Below are 24841 nucleotides of genomic sequence, written 5' to 3'. Positions count from 1 at the left end.
CACAAGACACCTTCAAGACATAAAATACAATAACACCATGGTTTACAAAATGAAAAATGAAAGTCAAATACAAAGCTACAAGGATATAAAGATGGTGTGAATTTTAACTGTTTGGACAGCTTTGTCATTAACCCAGCCACAGTAGAGGCACAAACCAGTGTGTTTCTTCATGCTGGTCACAAGCCCGGATAAATGGGGAGGGTTACGTCAGGAAGGGTGATGTGGTAAGAGAGGACATGCAGGTGATGGGTGTAACAGAGCAAGATGCCGAGGACAGGAAGATATGGAACAAGATGATCTGCTGCAGCGACCCCTAACGGGAGCAGCCGAAAGAAGAAGAAGCTTTGTCACTGCTTCTCAGCTGCTGTAGGGTGACTCTTTTTTTTGATGGTAGAATCAGGCTGGTAGAAGTGGAAGCACACAGTTGCATATAGGGATAACTTGGCATAATAATTATCTTATTAGAAATAGGGATCCTATCGTAATTATTGATTGGCTTTTGAAAAAAACGAGGTTATGCTTTGTATGTTTGAACAAGTAAATTTGTGGCTTTATTTACGGACTAGGTGTACTACCTGTCCATAATGGGTGAAATCTAAATAATCAATGTAGACCTCAGTGTTAATGTTTGTAGCACATCATGCAATGAAAATGCCTCTGTTATATGTCATTCAGTATGGGATTCATAAAGGAATCTTTAATGTTTGTGATGCGCCATTTACTGGAATGACAAATACTGTGCATTTTATTACTGATAATGTTAGTGATGCACCATCTTTTGAAATAACCAATCTGTTTCTTATGCTCATATGCCGAGCTGACTATAACTTCATCATTGGTAGGTGCCATATAAACTGACCAGAAACTGAAGCAGAAAACATTTGTTTTCCCCAGGTAAAAAGGAAACAAATAGTTAAAGAATATGTACATCGGTCTTCCACAAAAAGATGGAAAAAGCATCAACATTACTCAAAAATATAATTATTTTGCCTCTGCTTATGACTAAAACATTTAATGGCTATGCATGATTCAAATCAATCAGATACTTCGGGAAGATGCCTTAAGTTTGTGCATCATTTGTATTTACCATTGAATGTCAACAATTTTCATTTTTCATTGCATTTTTATTGTTGTATTGGTGACAACATATCACTATTTTGAGCTTTTGTTTTTTTTTTATGGTGACAATTTTTTTTTATTGTGGCTGTTTCAAGCGCAAACTATTTTGTGTTTCTTTTCACTGTGATACTTTATAATGCCATGTGACCTGGGACATCATTGCAGCCCAAACATTTCGAGATGGATCTATGCAGTAGAGTGTGTCTGAAATTTAAAAAGTTAATTTTTAATAAAAAGTCTTCAGAGAAAGCTTGCTTCAAACAAAATAAATTAAAGTAGCTCATTTTAGTGTTGAAAATTGTCTTATTTTCAGAATAGTGTATTCAACTTCTCGCTTTTTACAAAGCATGGAAACTTTTTGGGATGGGTTTTCCTTGATCACCTCCAGGCTCTGCTTTTGTTCAGGGACCAGATGCAACAAAGTATCATTGTACACTGGGGAGACGTGAAACTGCCAATCTCAACAGTCGCATGGAGCCCTGTTCGAGACCAGTGTGTTTTACCATGGATACAAGAAAGGCTGCTCCATTGTTCATCATGCTGTCACTAGAAAATGTATCAGTGCTGGAATCTATTAAACCCAGGGCTTTATGCCCATTTATTTTTGCTGAGCCCGTGAAGGGAAAAAGAAAGTGGGTTTAAACATGGTCGTAGTATAGTACCTTTGGCTATGAGTCCATCTGCAGCCCTTTGGTTCATCTAGCTGTGAACAATTCAGCACAAAGTGACTAGTCTTGCCACATTTTTAACAATTCAAGAGTGGTGATGACTGCTCTTACCTCCATACTCCCACATCTGTTCTTTTTTTTCTCAGGCTCTGAACTTTGTGGTCATGTTGCACAGGACAGTCTCTTTTCTTCAGCCCAATCTGTCCGGTGCCTTTCTAAAATCTTAACCAGTTCTACATTCACCCAAGTGTGTCTTCAGACTAAGTGAGTAAGATTCTGCAGAAGTGTGTGCACTATAATTACACAATACAATCTCCCTGACCTTCTCAATTCTGTATTTTCACCTGGCCTCAATCATTAAGTAAGTTTGATATATAGATCAAACACTTCAGAGTATGCAGGTTTCTTGGGTTCTAACCACCTATGCATACACCTCTGAGTCAGTGGCGACTTGTGAAAAAATTTGGGGGAGGGGATAAATTCAAGCAGCACTTATTTATTATATAGTGCCTTTCATTTCTATCTATTTAATAAAAAGGGTCTTTCACATCTATTTATTATATAGAACCTTTTATATCTATCTGATCATTTCACATTATCTCATGGTCCTCCTCATAGTGTCAATGCACCTCTTGGCCTGTCCAGTACCAGACCGTTAGGACAAATCCAGGCTAAATTGTATTACACCCTTTCCAACATGCTGCCCAATCTGATGCCGGCTTTTCCTTTACTACTGCGCTCGATAGCTTCAGTCCGTGACATTCACAGTCCCCTTATTTTTCCCATAACATGCCCTATATATTTGGAAAGGAACAAGTGCACCTGCCACCAAATTTTATACTGCACCTGTCTCTAAATTGCTAAATCCTCTGCCAACTTGCCCAGTTGCCCATTTTGCTAAAACCCACACTATAATGCCCACACCCCCACTGCTGTAATCTTCCAATAACATGGACTTCTGTCTGTCCTATAACACATCCACAGCATAAATCCAATCTAAATCTTATTCTGCATCTGCTAAGTCCTTGGCCATTTCCACTGTATCCCATATATCATCATTATACAATCACTTATCCTCTGATTTTTCTCAGGTCTTGAATCTCGGTTTGCCCTTTCTCACACCCACAGATTTATTCCCACCCTAATTTTATTCTACATTTGCTGCCAGTCTTACCTCACCTGGGCAATTCTCATTGTAAGATCCACAGACACCATTTTAAACCAAAAACTTGCCCCCAACCTGTCTTTACTACACCCACAGAACAAGTCCAACCTAAATCTTGTTCTGCCTTTATGATCAGGATACCTACATTTCCTTGAACATACATTTTACCCTCCTTTCCTTCAGACCTGAAAATTTCTCAATTACTTTCCGATTAAATTGAATCATTTCAATAAGCCAGCCAAAAAATTAACCACACACACTATTGTCTAGAACAGTGCTTTCCAACTTTTTTTTCTGTACTGGTACACATTTTGTAACCAAAATCCTCCCAAACTGCACCACTGTTCTAATAACCACAAACACACATATATATCTATATATATACACATATATAAATATATATATATATACTGTATACTGTATATATATACATACATACATAAATTGCATAGTTTTACTGTTAAATAATACAAAGAATACACAACACTTGTTTCGCCCTAATTGTGGGCTCATCAGGCGTACACACTCACTGCACCCCCTCTCGGGGATCGAACCTCGGACATCAGCGGTGAAGCCTCTTTATGTTGCGCCACGGCATATGGTTTGTTTATTTGCCAGAAGTCTACGTGACCATCATCATCAGGTCCTTCCATGAAAACCCTAAATAAAAAGAGGACTGTTTGACTTATGTTAGGTAGATTGCCCAGAGGGGACTGGGCGGTCTCGTGGTCTGGAACCCCTACAGATTTTATTTTTTTTCTCCAGCTTTTGGAGTTTTTTTTTTGTTTTTTCTGTCCACCCTGGCCATCGGGCCTTACTTATTCTATGTTAATTAATGTTAACTTATGTTTATTTGTTATTGTGTCTTCTATTTTTCTATTCATTTTGTAAAGCACTTTGAGCTACATTTTTTTGTATGAATATGTGCTATTTAAATAAATGTTGATTGATTGATTGATTGACATCATGTAGATCGGGGTAATTACATTCATGGCATTCATAGTCGGAATCACAATCTGATTGTATGGGTGGTTACCTACCAGGTAACGTTTGTGGTTGGTCTGCAAGTCGGCAAACATCCACTACGGTGCCCTATTCAGTTGTGAGTAAACAGATCGTAGAATGTTCATATGGCACCAGCAGACCCCTGTGACCCTGTAGTTAGGATATAGCGGGCTGGATAATGGATGGATGAATGGATATATATATAGTTCATTTTTGGTCCCCTCTTCGTTTTACCTAGGCTATACTAAGCTTGCCAAAAAATATTAGACTTATGCTATTGTCTAGATGGCTGCAGCTATTTTCATGCCACTTGGATTTTCCCAAAAGATGTTTTAAGTCTCATACAGTACGTCCATTGTTGTCCTCAATTTTCAGTACCAACACTTTTAAACAGTAAATAGGGAAAAAAATAAAAGGCAATACTTACACCACACTCATCTGGCCAACTCCGTTTGTCATAATAAGAGCTGGAAAAAGTCCATGTTTAAGCTTATCCTCAAATTCTCAAGTCTGGTCAGTCTGGTGCAAGCTCCTTTATCTGCTTTTTTTTGTTTTCAAGTAAACGGTTTATGAAAGGGTTTTCATTAAATAAATAACCCAATTTTCTCTGAAGTTCCACTTGAAGATGCCATCAAAGTCGTGCTTGCTCATCTGTAGTTACGTAACATTAAAGGCTGGTGTGAACTGTGAACAATTGACGTCAACATGACATAGTATGTCGACAGTTGTCTGTTAGATAAAAAACAAAAACCTAAAACAATACTAATTTGCTGCCAATAAATGTGGGAGTGTCTATGAAGAGCAGAGAGCTGTGTCCTCAGAAAAATCAGAAAGCAACCAATTAAAGGGCAGCCCTAGGTCACCTGCTTGCCAAAAGATCAAAGACCTACATGGACTCTCAATTGGCCGGTGTCCTTCACTCCAGAAATATAGGTATTCACACAGAATAAATGAATGCTTAGAAGTCAGAACCAGTTTTTAATGGATGTTGATATGTGCTGACATCAGACACATTTTGCAAATAACTAAATTTTACTTCATTATTATTTCTATCCATCCATCCATTGCTATATTCTAACCACAGGGTGACGGGGGTCTGCTGGAGCCAATCCCAGCCAACACAGGGTACAAAGCAGGAAACAAACCCCAAGCAGTGCACCAGCCCATCGCAGGGTGCACATACACACACACACACACCCACACCCACACAGCAAGCACACACTAGGTACAATGTAGAATCGCCAATGCACCTAACCTGCATGTCTTTGGACTGTGGGAGGAAACCCACGCAGACATGGGGTGAACATATAAACTCCATGCAGGGAGAACCTGGGTCTTCTAACTGAGAGGCAGCAGCGCTACCACTGCGCCACCGTGCCGTCATCATTATTATTTCACATTATCTAATTCATTTAAGTAGAGTTTTTAAAATATTTGGGAGGTGGCACCCAGCACTGCTTGTGGGCTAGATTTTTTTTTTTTTTTTAAATGTTGCAACTCGTGGCAGTGTGCTGTTCAGAATCATAATCAGCATGCTGGGCCTCCCCTGTCAAGAAGGGTGTAAAGATATGAACACAATCCTCTCATGGCCAGTTGTGTTGTAGCATTCTCAAAAATGAGCCAGTACACAACAATGTTGTTGCAGGGCCATAACAGCATTAGTACCTGTGATGGGCCCAATGAAAATTCAATTCGCAGGGTTTCTCTAGTGTTTCTGCAGGATTCTTCTTCTACAAAGTTAGTCTGCAGCACAGTAACATGTAACTGCAACTGGTAGAGTTGTTCCTCCATATTTCGGAAAGCTTCTGTGAGATTCATGGATACAGTCATCTTGCCAAAGTCCTGCTGACTACGCCATTGTCAAAATAACAAGAATGAGTTTATCAAAAGAGCTTTTCTACTACCTTGATAGCACCCCCCTTTCCCCATTTAAACATAGACAAAAAGAGAGAAAAGAAAGCACAACAATGGTACAAGAAGCTTGTCTTTTGCTTTAAAGGAAAAAGAAGAGAAATCACTTCTGGCAAAGAGCTTAATCTTCTGCAGATGCAGGTTCGCACTGAGCACTTACTTTGAGGTTTTATTGCGGTCTCTCCAGAAAGGCTGGGTTTCTTGGACTTGTGAGAAAATGAGGTCACTCATCTTCAGGTACCTCTGTGAACTGTGGATGGAAAAGGATATCAGGTTAGCAACTGTGTCCCCACTCAATGTGGAGTGGTATTGCTTACCTGGCTAAAGACCTGAAGATGTGCTGGACAATATTAATATTATTATTAATTAAATATGTATTTTTCATTCTATATATGTATGTATGTTTTTTGTGCATGCGTAACTTTTGTTGATATTACTGACACTATTTTGTGCAGACTTGTAATTAAGTATTTCATTGTATCATGTACAAATGACAATAAAATTGAACTTGAAACTGAATACACACTGTCAATATGATTATCCTTAAGAAGTGGTGTGTTCGTTGCCAGTAAAGTAGATGTGGGTAACTGGATAATAGAATAATGCTAATCACAGCATCATAGAAAGAAAAAGCTAAAATCTATGGAATACCACCAAAGCAGCAAAACAAACTGCCAGGTCATTACATTTATCCAAAAGAACTCCTGGGAACAATATTTCAAAATATTTTCTAGGCTATGCATGTCTTAAATTCATATAGGAAAGGCATGCCAATTTTAATGTGAATGTATTCACGGTTGACTTAATTATCAAATAACATTTTATTTGAGTCCGGAAGCCATATACAACCTGAAACCTTTGGATGAAACAGAAAGGCGAGTACATTACCAGGAAATAAGAAAATATGCTATTTATAAGTACAGTATAACATTTTTCATTTAATTACTCACATGGGGACATTGACACTTGAATTTGCTTGACAGCACAGAAACAAGAAATCCCAAATTAAAAAATAAAATAATTTGTCTTACAGTATGTTTTTGGGTATCCCCCAGTTATTATAAAAATATTCTATAGTGGAAAGATAAATTATTAAGATTAGAAGTCTGTGAATCAAAGTATGTTAGTGAAATAATAATGAAATTAAGGTGGGGAGAAGTTCAATGAACTTAAATTTGTTTGATTTGTAGATTTTGAAAAAAACAGAATTGTGTTGGTCATTTTCTTTTGATATTTAGTGATTGATATTTCTTTTCACATAACTTTATCTATTTAAATCTAACTTTGTAGATATACTGTATGTATACGTATTCATTAAGCCCAAGAGAAGTACAGATCCAGGGCCATCTTCATTGTTCATGACTGAAATTGGCAGCATTTGATCAGATGTAGCCATTAATTATGATCATTTATTGTTGATGAGGATTTTAATATGCACATTGGTGTGGAAACAGACTTTCTGCAAATATATTACTGATTTGTTAAACTCAGTAGGGTTTTGCCAGATTGTCAATGGCTCTACTCATTGTCATAGCCAAACATATTTACCATTAAATTAAGTTATATATGATCACTACTTAATTATGTTTGAAATGGTTGGGCACTTACCAGTATGCCCTCAGATTAAAATAAGGACAGTGCAACATCTAGATTGTAACTCTTCATCAAAATTTGTAGATATTTTGAGAGTCTCAAGCACAACTGTGGAAAACTATTTAGATCAGCTAACATTAAATTATAATGTGACTTTGAAAGAGGTTTGGAAACAGTAGTTCCTATCAAAACAAAAGGAATTAAAGTGCAGAAAATGAGAGCATTCAAGCTCTTACAGTATATTGGAATGTCAAGAACTGAAGAGTAGATGGAGAGCAACAAAGTTGTGGGTCTTCCAAATTGCATGGACAGAGACAGTTAAAAATTATATAAAAGCTCTCTTTGTAGCTCACTCGGACAACTATTCTAAATTAATACAGAACAACAATAACCTTACAAACTGTTTAGAGCAGTGGCTAATCTAACAAATGGTAATTCTGAACTACAATGCAAAATACCTACAGTCATCTTTAGTGAAAACTTCATGAACACCTTACAAATTTAGTACTAGATTAGGAAACCCAGTCTTGTCTTGCCACACACCACTTTAGTAATTTTCATTTGGATAACAGAACAGTAATCATAAATTTAATTTCTAAAATGAAACCTACTACTTGTTCTTCAAACCCAGTGCCACCTAAAACAGTAAAAAGCTCAACAGATGTTTATGGCCGCACCCACTCATAGCATCATTAACAGCTCATTACCGAGAGAACAGTACAGTTCCTGATATACTAAATGAGCCAGTTATCAGACCATTGCCTAAAAAGCAAAGCAAATCTTTCTAAGATTTTCAAAAAAAGTAGCTGCTACGCAGCTTCAATCTCACCTTACATATCAAAATTTATTTGAGAAATTCTAGCCTGACTTCCGCACCAGTCACAGCACAGAAACAGCACTAACCCATATTGTAAATGACATACTAATATCCTCAGATTAAGGAAATTCCACAGTAATTACACTGTTAGATTTAAGCACCGCATTTAATAAAATTGACCATTCTATTTTATTACACAGGCTGGAAAACTACATTGGGCTCCCAGGCACTGTGCTTGCCTGGTTTAGTTCTTATTTATCAAATCATTACCAGTATGTCAGAAATGTACTGGCAGTACTCCATCATTATACTCAGAAATTAATGGTGTCTTGCAGGGCTCAGTACTAGGACCTTTTATGTTTTCAGCTTATATGATTCCATTAAGAACTATCAGTAAAAAACAACATTAATTTTCACATGTATGCAGATGAAACTCAGTTAATGGCTTTCTTCTGGAACAAATGACATTTCTGTCATGCTGTCTTCAATTAATTGCGTCAGTGGGTTAAAGGAGTGGATGGATTATAATTGTTGCTCTGAACAGAAAAAACAAAAATGCTGTTTATTGGGGAGAATAGTGCTGACTGAAACAACATTCTGTAACGTTGTATCTCAATTAGAATCACCTTTAGTTTTGCTGAATCTGCACACATTTTATCTGTTGTCTTTGACACTAGCATCTATATATATAAATCACTAAGGGCACGCAAGACAGTGAGCGCAAGCAAGACAGACAGACATGCCCGCCAACTCACAGAGCCCCGCCCACCAACTCTAAGACCATGGGATACGCTCGACAGAGCCCTGCCCGCCAACTCTAACCCTCCTACCGCATCATGTGATCCACACGACAGAGCCACACACGCCAACTGTAACCGTCCTCTCGCATCCAGCATCGCTCTTGAGGCATGTGCACTGCCTGCTCATGTGCCCGCACGCAACAACTCACCAGTCGCTTTCGTCTGTGTAAAAGTCCACTTGCACCTCCGAGCCACGTTGACTTTTCACCACACGCAAGACAGAGAGCCCCGCCCATGGGTTACGCACGAAAGAGCCCATTCTTACCCTCCTCTCACATCATGGGGAACGCACGAAAAGGCCCCGCCTGCCAACTCTTACCCTCCGCAGGCTTCCAACATTGCTCTCGAGGTATGCGCACTGCTTGCTCATGTGCCCGCCCTCAAAATGTCTACAAACGTGTCCTCACTCGCTTTGGTCTGTACTACAGTCCACATACAGCTGTGAGCCACGTTGACTATTCATTTGCCTACCATGGTCAACGCTTCAAATGTATTTCATGAAAACAACACTTCTTTCAATGTTATACAAATTTCTGCTTCCAGTAGCTGTTTGTTTCTGGCAGTTGGATATTTCTGTAAAAATGTCATTGACGAAAGTGTTCTCGAACTTCGCAACATGGCTGTAACTTTTGTTTGCCAACATTGGGATAACTTCGCGGATGTGCTGTCCATTGTTGTTAGTCACGGAACTATAGTCATACAGTCTGCTCAACAATACGCTGAGTACATGAAAACGAGTTTACGGTGGCGAGGCAGAAATTGTGGCGATGTCCCAAATGCTTCCAGCTACTATCTCCATACACTTCCGGGAATGTCGTCATGCCTCTCCTCAAGTTTACATTGTACAATGTACATTGCCAGCAGTGCTTCAAAACAACTCGCGCTCTGAAGAAGCACTTACAAACTCATTCCACTCACACCTTCAGTTGAACATGTTGTCTTTGCTCAAAAACCATGTGCTTTAAGAAATATCTTAAAGCACATTTAAACACACACTCCACTGAAAAAATGCATTCCACACAGGACTTTCAATACACCATTTATTCAAAAACCTTCCGACTGCAGAGATATCTCACCGCACATTTAAAAACAAATTCCACTGAATGAATGATGTAATGTGAACATTGCCAGCAATGCTTCAAAACAACTTGTAGCCGCTGATGTATAAGGCGAAGTTAGGCACGGGTAAGACGCATGTCAAAGAAATCACTCAGTCGAAAAGTTCGTTTTTAAAATAATTAGTGAAAGTTAAAAGCAAATAATCCAAACAAGAATAAAAAGAAAAATAGTTACACACATAGAATAAAGGCAAAAAAAAAGGAAAAATGTATCTTCTATAGACTTAGTTTTTCTTAAGAAGCTTTGGTTATTTCTGTACTTAAAGGTTCTTAATTTCTTCTTTTGTATTCCTTAAACATACGGTTCAACACTTAAATCTTTTATTTTACGAGTTACTTCACACTCAAAAGGCCCGTTGGCCGTTGGCACATAGACATGCGCCCAGGCACGGTCACGTGCGCAAGCACGAACTGAGCACAAACAAGGACACGGTTAAAAAACCGTATACCTCTGTACCTTACACAAGGCGAGGCTAGACACAAACTGGAGAACATTGTTTGCTCAAAACTGTTAGAAAATGACAGGAAAATACCAACTTAATTCTATTCACGGGGGTTATAGGAACCTCCCATATTTTATACATTATCATCGAGTAAATATTTCTTACACATCCGGCCCCTAATTGTTTATGCTAGGGCAGAAATCAATTACTTAACTTTATTTAATAAGAGCCTTCATTACTTTACCAAACTTAAAACAAACTTTAAGAAGCTTAACTTAGTTTCTACTATAAAAACACAAATACTAGACTTAAGAAACTTTAAAGCTTAAACTCTAATGTATAAACACAAGCACTAAATTTAAAAGGCTTTAAGATTAGGCATGCAAAAAGAAAATGAGTCATTTTAATTATTTGATGCCTCCTGGATCAGGCACAGTTTGTTCACGGGTCTGTCCAGTGTACTGTTTTTGGTTTGCACACAAACTCTTCTGACTGCGCCTTTGGCATCTGGCATTGTCTTGGTAACTCGACCCATTACCCAGGAATTGGGAGGTGTAGCTTTATCCACAATAAGAACGATGTCTCCTGGTTCAAGGTTTCCTCTTGGTGTAAGCCATTTTTGACGTTCCTGAAGTATTGGCAAATACTCTTTAGTCCATCTTTTCCAAAACAAATCTGCCATGTATTGAATTTGTTTCCAGCGTCTTCTTGGGTATGATTCGTTTTTTGAAACAAGTTCAGGTGGCATATCGGGTTGAGTGTCCAATAACAATAGATGATCGGGTGTGAGCGGTTCCAGATCATTAGGATTGTTAGATGTCTCTGTAAGGGGTCTGTTATCAAGTATTGATTCCACGTCGCACATCAGTGTATGAAGATTTTGATCATCGAGTGTTTGTTGGTTTAGTGTTGAATTTAAAATCTTTCTTGTACTTCTGATTTGTCTTTCCCAAACTCCGCCTTGATGAGAGGCTGATGGTGGGTTAAAAATCCATTTGATTTCTCTTCGCATCATTTCGTTGCAGATTTTTTCGTGTTTCAAATTTTTTGTTCTTTCTCGTAGCTCTCTTTCCGCTCCAACAAAATTTGTTCCATTATCTGAGCGCATGATTTTAACCCGGCCTCTTCTACTCTTAAATCTGAGAATCGCTTGGATACAGGAATCCGTGTCTAAATTGTGTGCAATCTCAATGTGTGCGGCTCTAGTTGTTGAACAGGTGAAAATTACTCCATACCTTTTGACTAAGCTTCGTCCTCTTTTGAGAAAAAAGGGTCCAAAATAATCGACTCCAACATTAGTGAAAGGCGGTTTGTTGGGTGCTAGGCGATCTTCTGGCAAATCTGCCATTTTTTGCTCACCAGCTTTTGCATTGTATCTTCTGCATGTAGTGCACTTCAAAATTATTTTTCTGATAGCTGCGTTTGCCTGAGGTATCCTGTATTTTTGACGTAGTTCTGCTAACAAATAATTACGTCCACAGTGTCTATGTTCTTGGTGAAGGTGTCTGATTAAGAGTGTAGCGATATGCGAGTTTTTAATGAACTATTGCAGGGTGCTTGGCTTCCTTTGGCACAGCTGATTTGCTGAGTCTTCCTCCGACTCTTAATATTCCTTCTTGTAGAAATGGATCCAGTTTAATGATTTTACTGCTTTTCTTTATAGGCCGATTTTTACTTAGTACTTTAACTTCTTCTGGGTAAGCTTGTACTTGACTTAGGCGAATAAGCTCATTTTCTGCTTTAGACAAGTCATCTAGAGACAGCGGCTTTAGTCTCATTATTGATTTGTATTCCTTCATATGTTTCGCGATCAGCATCTTTTGTCTTTCTGGGCTATGTCCAGATTGGCTAACTGTATATTAAAATTGCCTTTCTCTCTTCTTTCAAACGCATTAGCACTTCTTTAAACTTAAGGAACCAAGCTATTGTTTTCTTTTATTTGTACCATTCTGAGTAGTACTCTATAAGTCTTTTTACCGGTTCAGTTTTTTCTTCTACACATGCAAAATTTGCTACACACCTTTTGATTTCCGGATCGTCGCTAGTAGACAAGTCCACCTCATCCGGTCTTTTGGGCCATTCGTGCTCTGGCTGTAGTAGGAAATTCGGGCTTTGTATCCACGTCTTACGTTTGATGAAGCTTTCTATTGTCAAACCTTTGATGCCTGATCCGCAGGATTTTGTGCAGATGTGACGTAGCTCCATTGTGAGGGTTGCGTGTGCTCTCTTATCACTGCGATTCTGTTGGCAACAAAGGTTTTGTAGCGTGCACTTTCATTTGCGATGTACCTTAGTACTGTGGTGCTGTCAGACCAAAAGATCGACTCTTGCAGGGGAATCTGTAATTCTCGTTTTACCATTTTGTCCATTTTGACTGCAACCACTGCTGCTGTAAGTTTCAATCTTGTTATAGTGACAGATTTTAGTGGTGCCACTCTTGATTTCCCCATTAGAAATGAACAATGTCTCTCATTTTCTTTGTTAGTCAAAAGGAGGTAGGAAACAGTGCCATACCCGTTTTCTGAAGCATCTCCAAAATGATGCATTTGTGCGGCCATTATTTGACCAAATCCAGGCGGTTTAAAGCACCTGTCTACATTTAAAATCCACAAGTCGCTGCAATTCGTCCATCCATTTTTTCCATTGCCAAACGTACCTTAGCTTCCACTTTTTGATCCCAAGCATATTTTTCTTTACACAGTTCTCTTAGAATAAGCTTGGCAGGCAATATGACTGGCGCTAAAAATCCAAGTGGGTCATATATTGAACTGACCACTGACAGAATGCCACGTCTTGTAGCAGGCTTATCTTGCAGCTTTACCTGGAACTTGAAACTGTCAGTCTGTGTGCACCATTGAACACCCAAAGCTCTTTCAACTGGTAACAGATCATGGCTTAAGTCCAAGTCTTTTTGATCTATTGCCCTATCTTCTTCAGGGATTGACAGCAAAACTGCTCTGCTATTACTTATCCATTTTGTAAGATAAAATCCTCCCTTTAAGCACAGGGCTTTAAGATCTTTGGCCAATTGTATGGCTTGTCCTTCAGTAGCAACTGACTTTAAACAGTCGTCAACATAGAAATTATTTAACACAGTGTTAACTGCTTCCTCAGGAGCTGTGCCTCTTGCATCCTCTGCTGTTCTTCTTAAGGCATAAGAGGCACAACTGGGCAACAAAGTAGCACCAAATAGATGCACTGTCATTTTGTATTCCTCAAGTTCATTGTTTAGATTACCTTCGGGCCACCACAGAAAACGAAGAAGATCCATGTCTTTTTCTGGTACTTTCACTTGATAGAACATTGATTTAATGTCCGCCATGAGAGCGGTTCCTCTCTGAATCTTGTAAGAACTCCAATGAGTGTATTAGTTAAATCAGGTCCTTTCAGCAACTGTTCATTTAGAGAAAAACCTTGATAAGTGGCTGTACAATCAAATACCACTCTTATTTTGTTTTTCTTTGGATGATACAATCCATGATGAGGGATGTACCATATTTTTTCTTTTTCAAGGGTCCGCTGTTCAGTGGGTACCTTTATGGCATAACCTTTGTCTAAAATTTCTTTCATGAATGCTTTATAATCCTCATGAAACGTTGGGTACCTTGTAAGTTTCCTTTTAAGTCCTATAGCACGTTGTTTTGCAATACAATGATTGTTTGGCACTTTAAGTGTTTCATCTTTAAAAGGCAGATTAATGCAATAGTGTCCATTCACTAGACTTGCAGTATCTGAGGCTATGCGCATGAATTTAATGTCTTTCTGTGACATTTCCTTTTTTTCTTCACAGTTGCGTTCTGGAAAGTCTATATTGTATTGCTTGAGTAACATTTGTTCTACTTCCTTTATTGTTACCTCTTGAGATCTGATGGCGCTAATAGAAGTCCTGGCTGAACTTGCACTACATTTAGATTTTGCAGAGATTTGGGAGGCTTTGGCTGAATTAGCCGCCGAACTTATATGACTTTTACTTTGAATGGAAACCTGTGAGATACTATCTTCTGGAGAGACGTCAGGAATGTCATTCGTATTTCTGTATTCTTTAAATTGGTTAGCCGAAAAGTCGGGCTGGTGGTTGAAGCTTATATTTTGACGTACTTCAAAAATCCATTCCATCATATTTTCTGAAAATGTGTGAAAAGTTTCCATTTTAGCCTCAAAGTCCTTTTGTAGCATATTCCGTATATCTTCATTACTCTGGAGGGATAAGAGTTTGTCACTTAACCTTTTATATTCAATTCTCTGGTTAAAGAGCGAGTTCTTGATGATCAATTGTATAGTTTCACAGTTAAATTCATTTTTTTGTAAAATCCTTCACAGTTTTCATCGCATTAGATAATTGTTTGTATTTGTAGTCCATTTCGGATTGAAGTTTAGTTGTTAATGAATCGGACAGCTTTAAGTCGTCATGAAGATGATCCTCCATTGAAACATCATGATTGTCGTGACTTCCGCTCACACCACTGTTACTTTCAATGGGGGTTCGAAATGTTCTCTGGCTCCCGGACTCAGATGTCATAGCGTTGAAAATGCAGGCTTGCTTTCTTTTATAATCCAAGGCAATTTTAAACTTTCAGATCTTACGCAGGATTCAAAACTTCAGGCTGGTTTTTTAACTTTAGTGTAGCCGCTGATGTATAAGGCGAAGTTAGGCACGGGTAAGACACGTGTCAAAGAAATCTCTCAGTCCAAAAGTTTGTTTTTAAAATATTTAGTGAAAGTTAAAAGCAAATAATCCAAACAAGAATAAAAAGAAAAATAGTTACACACATAGAATAAAGGCAAAAAAAAGGAAAAATGTATCTTCTATAGACTTAGTTTTTCTTAAGAACCTTTGGTTATTTCTGTACTTAAAGGTTCTTAATTTCTTCTTCTGTATGCCTTAAACATACGGTTCAACACTTAAATCTTTTATTTTACGAGTTACCTCACACTCAAAAGGCCCGTAGGCCATTGGCACATAGACATGCGCCCAGGCACAGTCACGTGCGCAAGCACGAACGCGAGCACAAACAAGGACACAGTTAAAAAACCGTATGCCTCTGTACCTTACACAAGGCGAGGCTAGACACTAACTGGAGAACATTGTTTGCTCAAAACTGTTAGAAAATGACAGGAAAATACCAACTCAATTCTATTCACGGGGGTTATAGGAACCTCCCATATTTTATGTATTAACATCTAGTAAATATTCATACATTTTATATAACTAAGAAAATGGCTCTTACACAACTCGTGCTCTCAAGAAGCACTTACAAACTAATTCCAATTCCTTTCAGTGTCAACTCGCAAACCCCATGCACAGTCATCACATTCAGTTTTCCACTGCTTTTCAAGAAGATACCGCCAATTCCTGTCCAAGAACATAACATTGGCCTCCCTACCGCAATATGCACTTCATGCAAAGCACTTCATTGGCCATCAGAGGTCAACAGATCCGGACATTACACTAAGTGTTGTCATACCGGCAAGGTGTCTTTGCCACCGCTATCCAAACCTCCTCTTTTATTACAAAACTTCTTGACTGGCAAGAACCCGCTGTCCCAAAATTACTGTGAACATATCAGGGAATAGAACTCTGCTTTAGCTTTCGCTTCAATGGGCGCCCACAAGCAACCTTTGTGGCGTCACATGCATGTTCTTACACTGACGACAAATATGAGAGCTCTTCCTGAAGAACAACACTTCGCAAAATGTCTACTCGATTTTGGAGACGGAACACCTGTGCCTTCACATTGCTTTCCTTTATTTTTGATCCCATTCAACAATTATATGGCGACAACGACTTCTCAACTGTCACTCTGGAGCAACTCAGTATGCAAGCTATATTAAGCGTCACCAACGAAGACTCACTACACCTTAATGAACAGGTGCTGAAACTTATCCCTAACGATGAAGTAACTTTCACCAGCGTTGACTCCATCGTCACAGATGATCCTGCAGATCAACTTGCATTCCCTGAAGAATTTCTTAATAGTAACTCAGTAATAATAGTAATAACTCAAAATTAAAATTGGTTCAGTCATCATGCTTCTCAGGAACCTCATCTCAGCAAAAGGTCTCTGTAATGGCACTAGACTTTCTGTTACCAGCATTCACCGCAATGTACTGGAGTGTAAGACTATCACATCTGCTACCTCACAAACTGTCCTTATTCCCTGGATTTCCCTGACCCCATCAGATTCTAATTAGGGTTAGGGTTTTACTTTTACACGCAGGCGATTTCCTGTTAGATTGGCATTTGCAATGACTATTAATAAGGCACAAGGACAAACATTTTTTAAAAAAAAAATATGCCTGTATCTGTCAAAACCTGTTTTCACTCATGGACATTGTATGTTGCTCTCTCCAGAGTTCCATCTTTTCATTCACTGACAGTTGTATCTTCAAACCCTCCCCATTTGGACAACTCTGTCTTTCAGGAAGTGTTCACTCATCAATAAATAATTATATGCGGCGTATGTTACTCTGCGGGTTGGCTAGTGTCATTTAAAACACAAATTACAAAACTGTACAAAACAGACTTTTTCTAATTTTGGAAAGTGTAGTTGTTTCTAAATATGCACAATACTGAATAATTAATTCATGCATTTATTTCTAGGACTGACAACTGCAATGTATTACTCACTGGCTACAGCAACATTTAATTCTATACCACATTTTCATACAAAGGATGTAGCTCAAAATGCTTTACAACAGGGGTGCCCAATACGATCAACCAGTAGATCGGAAAGGTAGTGCAGGTAGATTGCATTGCATTAAAAAAAAACTTTTTTAAACGTTAGTCTATATATGCTCCCTATGGCATTTGCCACTTGATTGACATAGAAGGCGGCCAGTCTGAGATCTCTTTTCTTCTAAAACACTGGTCATCCTGCACGCACGATCAAGAGCGCGAGCTACTGCAAAACTCCGGCTGTGATCTAGTTAGCCTTCCAATTTATAATGACTAAAGAAGGGATTTAAAAAACATTTGTTTGGGGAGGGTATGAGCTGGATGTGGAATTGGAAGAGGATGTTTTTCTCACAATGTCACAATCGAAGTGCGTTTGTCTGATCTTTCAATCTATCATTGCTATTCCAAAGACGGAAAATGTGGAAAGGCACTTTCAAACTGTTCATAAAAACTACAAAACTGACTTCCCTCCGAAAAGCGATCTGAGAAAGAGAAAGGTGAGGGTACTAAAATTACAGTTAATCGGACAGCCATCATTTTTCACTCGGCTGAATTCAAAACCAAAGGCAGACACACTGAAGCATCTTTCCAGGTGAGTCACTCGATCATTAAGCATAAGAAGTCCTTTAAAGATGGAGAGATGATGAAAGATACCTTCGTTGAGACGGATGGCTAGGGAGAAATTCCTGCTGAGATTTCAAGACCCCTGGCCGGAGAAAAAGGAGTTTCTCCTAGTCATTAAACATGCAGAATACAAGCAACTTAATAATAATCAATGGCCACTAGACTTGGCATTTTTTTTCCGATCTGACCAATATGTTGAATGAGCTTAATTTACAGCTACAAGGAAAAGAGAACTCCATGGTCAATATGATTAGCTCAGCTCAAACGAAAAATGTAACATCTATCCTCAAAGCTGCAGCGCCTTGATTTGGGGAACATCCAAAACCTTGCGTCAGAGCTGCAGACGCAATGGAAGGCGTGTGCGCAACTTGACAGCATTCACTACACAGAGCAGATTGAAAATTGCCTGTCAGACTTTGACAGACGGTTTCAAGACTCAGCTTTATTGGAGTCAATCGCTACATTTAAATGCTATCCATTTAGGGAAGATGTTGAGGGTGATTCACCCGCATCAATATTTGCAACATTGTTTCACCTAAAACTCCTCTACACTGGAGGATGAGATTTTGACACTACAGGATGACATTCAGCTGAAGTCTGGGGCTCTTGGATAGTTTTGGAACTTACAGAGGAAAAGTACCCAAACATGAGGAAATGTGCTACCTCCTTGACTGCATTATTCGGCTCTACTTATTTATGTGAGTCAGCCTTTTCCCACATGAAGATTATTATTAAAAAGTAGCTTGCAATCCAAAAAAGTGTGGACACCCCTGCTTTACATGTCACACAAATAGTTACAAGCTAAGAAAAATACATTAAAACTAGATACACAATGAATAAATAACATAAAAATAAATAATGCACATTTACATATGATAGATAGTTAATTAATAGAGAAGTTGAGTCCTTATATATAGGATCGGTTTCTAAGTCTCTAAAGATGAGTCTGATGATAAGGTCAGATGGTCAGGGAGGACAGAAAATACAAAAAAAGGTTTAAGCCAGTGATAAACCAAAATCTGCAGGATTTCCAAGGCCAGAAGACCACCCAGCTGTCACTGGGCATTCTACCTAACATAAATGTTCAAATTGTTCTGTATACAGCTTTTAATTAATTCAAATGCTACTTCAAGAACTATTACATGAACCACAAAGTATGAGCACATAGATCCAATTCTGAAATCCTTAAAATTAAGACTGATTTTAAAATCCTCCTTTTAACATATAAAGCCTTAAATGGTCACGGCAATTGCATCTCTGTCTGTTAGTCACTTGTACAGAAATATAAATAATACAATATTTATAAACCATTAGTAACTCTAAAAACTCTTATTGGTATCTTGATGTGGTATCTGGTGCCACTGCTTTACTGCCAAACTGTTCTCTTGCAGAGAAAAAAGTCATCTGGGATAAAGGAGAATTAGAATCATTGGATGGAAAGATTCTCTTATCAGATTGGACAGCCCAGCACATAATCCGTTACAGAATGCCCGGGATTGGTGTGGTATGATGAAGGGTGCTTTAATTGCTTCATTATTTAATGATATTATACAACCTGTTTTAGCCCCATCCCAGTGCTCTGGGAACACATACTGTAAAAGGAGGCACCAGCTTAGTGATTCAATATTATAGTGCGGCACACTGTTCAGCAGGCACAGGCTGCAGTGTGGCTGGAAGATGAAAGGGGACAGGTGAGAGGATTGTTGTTGTTTTTTTTGCTTATTTGGAGAAGAGATCATTATTTGAAGAAGGAGGGTTGTGAGAGTGAAAGCAGCATTGGTCATTGGTAACTGTCATATGGAAGATCAGTATCAAAGGCTGCAAGTTTCCAGACTAACACTGGTAGATGGAATATTTACTTATGGAATATCCTATTTCAATACATTGATTTTATTGGCATGGATGTTATGGGTTTATTTATGTACTGGCTGTGTTAACAGGCTTTGCTATGGAAATTTTCAAAGTCAATGGGCCTCAGCTATAGTGCCATTGGTTAATCGGATGCATCAGAAACACTGCTTTTGTAACTAAGTAGTTTTCTGTATACCATATTTGTATTTTTTTCTTTTTTTATCAGAGGCTAATAGTATTAGTTCACTTGAGCCTCTTACGGTTGAACATGCTATAATAGTCCTTGGTGGTGTTGGTGTAAAAGGGAAGCAGCAGAACTCTGTATTAAAGCAATATTCCGCAATGTTACAAAGGTGACCTAACGTTGGTTCCATTCAAAGCTAAAAACTGCTAAATATCTCAACCCTCCATTAATATCAAAAATAGCCTAAAATTAGTACAACCTCAGGATACATTGGATTTGAATAAAAGTCTGCAAACAAAAAAAAGTTACTATTTACTTTTACTCATTGAAAAGCTCTTTCCTGTTCTCTTCTTATCACATTCTGAAAAGCAGCATCTCCATCAGATATAGAAAAAAAAATCATGCTTCATTCTGTTCACTAGTAACTTGTTTTTTTTCTATTTCCTTTATTTTTATTTTATTTATATTTTACTGTTTATTGAGTACACTATTTATTGAACTGTTTTGCACATTGGATCACTTTAAATTCTTTGTTCTGTTAATAAACTGCCATAAACCAATTTTTAAAGTTTCATTTGTCTGCATCACTTGCCATTAGTTAATGGTCATGATAATCGGTGCCCTAGGGTACAGAAAGATGCCAGGCTGCAGGCACCCCAAGCATAATAAGGAGGGGTTAGGCAGATAGTTGGCCGAGGTCTCCAGGGGCCTCATGTATAACGCTGTGCATAGAACTCGCACTATAATATGGCGTAAGCACAAAAGCCGAAATGTGGTTACGCACAGAAAAATCCAGATGCAGGAATCTGTGCGTACTCCAACTTCCACGTTCTTCCGTTATATAAATCCCGATCAGCGTGAAAACTAACGCTCGTGCACGCGCTTTATGTAACGCCCCAACTCCTCCCAGAATTACGCCACTTTGAATATGCAAATGAATATACAGTAAATCGTCCTTTAAGCTTAGCCTTCTGTGAAAACACAATGGGGGAAAAGCATGGGGGAAAATATAAGAATTTCAGCAATACCAAGTGGAGGCAAAGGAAAAACATACTATTTGTTCAAATAAACCGTGGTATAATCAACAAAAGGAAGTTAATCGAGTGACATAGCGTGTTGGAGAAACTTGAAAGCTCACATTCACAAAATCACACAATGCCGGAAATAAAAAAGAAGTCACATATCAAAGTCCCCGTGAAAAGGCGAGTTGTAGCCCACTGTCTGAGTGTCATATGAAAGCTTATTGGGGTACAGAGAAAAAAAAGGCAAACAGTGGGGAAAAAGCATGAAATGTCAACTTCAATCTCGACATTTCCACTTTAATCACGTAGTTTATTTTGTCATTAAAGTAGAACATCATAAACTTCATCTTAAAATCGTGTAATTAACCAGTTTCTCAAATCACATCGTAATTAAAGTAGTGCGTTAAATGCTTTGTTTTGTATTTGATCTTCTATGTGCTCTATGTGTGTGGATCACTACTTGCTTCTTAAACCAGCTTTCTTCCTCCAACTGGACACAGAATCCATTACATTTGTGATATTACAGCTCTCTGAATAATTAAAATACTGAGATGTATACGTGATATCATTTTTATGATGATAGGACTTAAAGCACATTATTAAACATGAGTTTCATGGCACAGTGATTCTGTGTGACCTTCGATGAAATTATTTATTGCAGCAGTACTCAGGGGCGGCTCTATGTCCAATAGAAAAAGTCCAATGTCAATATGGTATCTTGCCACACAATCAGCTCTGTAATAGACGTTAAGCCATCTGTAAGCTTAGAGCGCCGATTCTTCAAAACGTTAAAGGAACATTGAAATATCTTCGTAGTACGTGTTTAATTATTCTATCCTTCAGTACCAGTGAAGAATTTAGATTATTTAAATGAAGTTAAAGTTTTATCTGTAAAATATAATAAACATATTTTGCTGCATTTCATCTTAAAAATGATATCGTCATCATATGTAGTAAATACGCACTTTATAAAGTGGTAAAGGTTGTGTAATATTATAACTGTAGTGTAAGTTTACAGTGAGGTAATTGTACTTATAAGTACAAACAGTTCTACAAGGAGCTCTTGATTAAGTGTGTTTATAGTTCTTGGGATGGAACTGTTTCTGAACTGTAAGATTTGTACAGGTAAGGCTTTGAAACGTTTTGCTGTGGCCGAGACAGTGTGTGCTTAATGCCGTATACCGATAATTCTCTTTCCGATCAGCTGCTGCTGTGATTCACACTCAGATACAGTGATATAAATACTCTGAGTGGTGCAGTGAGAGTAATATGGAAAAAGATGATCCGCTGTGGCAACTCCTAACGGGAGCAGCGGAAAGAAGAAGAAGGTGCAGTTAGAGTAACAACCCTAAAGCAGTTATGGTATGTGGTATATTATGGCTATTCCCTGGACCATTATATTGTTACAAGTTAATTACAATCAGATGCATTACACTAATAAACAATATGCGGTTAGTTTCAGTGTATTTATAAAGCCGCGTCAGGAAAATAAGGAGTAACCACACAGGAACAGTAGCATTGCTTTGACGCTGGGTGCCGCCAGTTTGCAAAACCAAGCGGAGGACTTGCGTACGACAAGGTATGAGGTACCGTTGAAAAGTGCGTGGCTTTACGCCAAGTGCAGGTTTTATATATCGCGATTTAAACGTGGAAAAGTTCTCACGCAACATTTCTGTGCGTACGTATCGTTTATACATGAGGCTCCAGGACTATCAATCAACATTTATTTATATAGCACATATTCATACAAAAAAAAAATGTAGCTCAAAGTGCTTTACAAAATGAATAGAGTAATAGAAGACACAATAAAAGATAAACATAAGTCAACATTAATTAACATAGAATAAGAGTAAGGTCCGATGGCCAGGGTGGACAGAAAAAACAAAAAAAACTCCAAAAGCTGGAGAAAAAAATAAAATCTGTAGGGGTTCCAGACCAAGAGACTGCCCAGTCCCTCTGGGCATTCTACCTAACATAAATCATCATATTTTCATGGAAGGACCTGATGATGATGGTCACGTAGACTTCTGGCTTTCAGTCCATCATTGTTGGAGCATCATGATGCTTTGAGTAGGTGGTGGTGGCGCAGGCCGCCACCACAAAGAAACCGGAAAAAGAAACAGAAGAGAGAGTAGGGGTCAGTACGGATTTTAGAGCCACCATGAATAGTTATTATGAAGAATTGAACATACAGAGTATCAGGATTATGTTAAAGTGAAGTTATAAAAGGCCATGTTAAAGTAATGTGTTTTCAGCAGTGTTTTAAATTGCTCTACTGTATTTGCCTGGCGAATTCCTATCGGCAGGCTATTCCAGATTTTAGGTGCATAGCAGCAGAAGGCCGCCTCACCACTTCTTTTAAGTTTAGCTTTTGGAATTATAAGGAGACACTCATTTGAAGATCTAAGGTTACGATTTGGAATATAACGTGTCAGGCATTCCGATATATAAGATGGGTCGAGATTATTTAAGGCTTTATAAACCATAAGCAGTATTTTAAAGTCAATCCTGAATGACACAGGCAACCAGTGTAGTGACATCAAAACTGGAGAAATGTGTTCGGATTTTCTTTTCCCAGTTAGGATTCTAGCAGCTGCATTCTGCACTCGTTGCATATGATTTATGTCTTTTTGGGTAGTCCTGAGAGGAGTGCGTTACAGTAATCTAGTCTACTGAAAACAAAAGCGTGAATTAATTTCTCAGCATCTTTCAATGATATAAGAGGTCTAACTTTAGCTATGTTTCTTAAATGAAAAATGCTGTCCTAGTGGTCTGATGAATATGCGATTTAAAATTCAGATTACAGTCAACGGTTACCCCTAAATTTTTTACTTCCGTCTTAACTACTAATCCTAGTGCATTAAGTTTATTTCTGATAACCTCGCTGAATCCATTATTGCCAATTACCAAAATTTCAGTTTTCTCTTTATTTAGTTTGAGAAAATTACTATTCATCCATTCAGAAATACCAGTAAGACATTGTGTTAGTGTATCGAAAGAGTCGGAGTCATCAGGTGCTATAGATAAGTACAGCTGTGTGTCATCAGCATAGCTGTGGTAGCTCACATTGTAACCTGAGATAATCTGACCTAACGGAAGCATATAGATTGAGAATAACAGCGGACCCAGGATAGAGCCTTGTGGAACACCATATCGGATATCATGTGTCTTTGAGATTTGATTACCACAACTCACAAAGAATTTTCTCCCTGCCAGGTAGGATTCAAACCAATTTAAGACACTGCCAGAGAGGCCCACCCATTGACTAAGGCGATTTCTAAGAATATTATGATCAATGGTGTCAAATGCAGCACTCAGATCTAAGAGGATGAGAACAGATAAATGGCCTCTGTCTGCATTTACCCGCAAGTCATTTACTACTTTAACTATGACTATGAATATGTCTTTCGTTTTTGACTTTCTCTTTAATAATTTTCATCTTCTTTAATTAATTATTGGACCGATACTGTTGGTTCTATTTATGTTTTTTTAAAACAAATCTGTATTTTTATACTAATTTTGTATGTAGCAAATTAGTATAACCTATACTTGTATTTTACATGAGAGCACTCTGCACATGCACTCAGTGAACAGTTGCATTATGTTGTATTGTAAGACAGTATACTTACTTTCATGGATACACCGACTATCAAGTGTCAGGTTCTACAACAATTTGAGAATGTTTTGCGCTGTTCTTTTTCAGATTTTATAATTTACTAGCAAAATGCCCAAGTTTCGCAGTGGAGAAGTAGTGTTTTGAAGTAAAGAAAAAGAAAAGGAAACATTTTGAAAATAACGTAACATGATTGTCAATGTAATTGTTTTGTCACTGTTATGAGTGTTGC

Source organism: Polypterus senegalus, chromosome 4 (genome assembly GCF_016835505.1).
Source record: "Polypterus senegalus isolate Bchr_013 chromosome 4, ASM1683550v1, whole genome shotgun sequence".
Taxonomy (NCBI): Eukaryota; Metazoa; Chordata; class Cladistia; order Polypteriformes; family Polypteridae; genus Polypterus; species Polypterus senegalus.
This window is presented reverse-complemented; position numbering follows the sequence as displayed.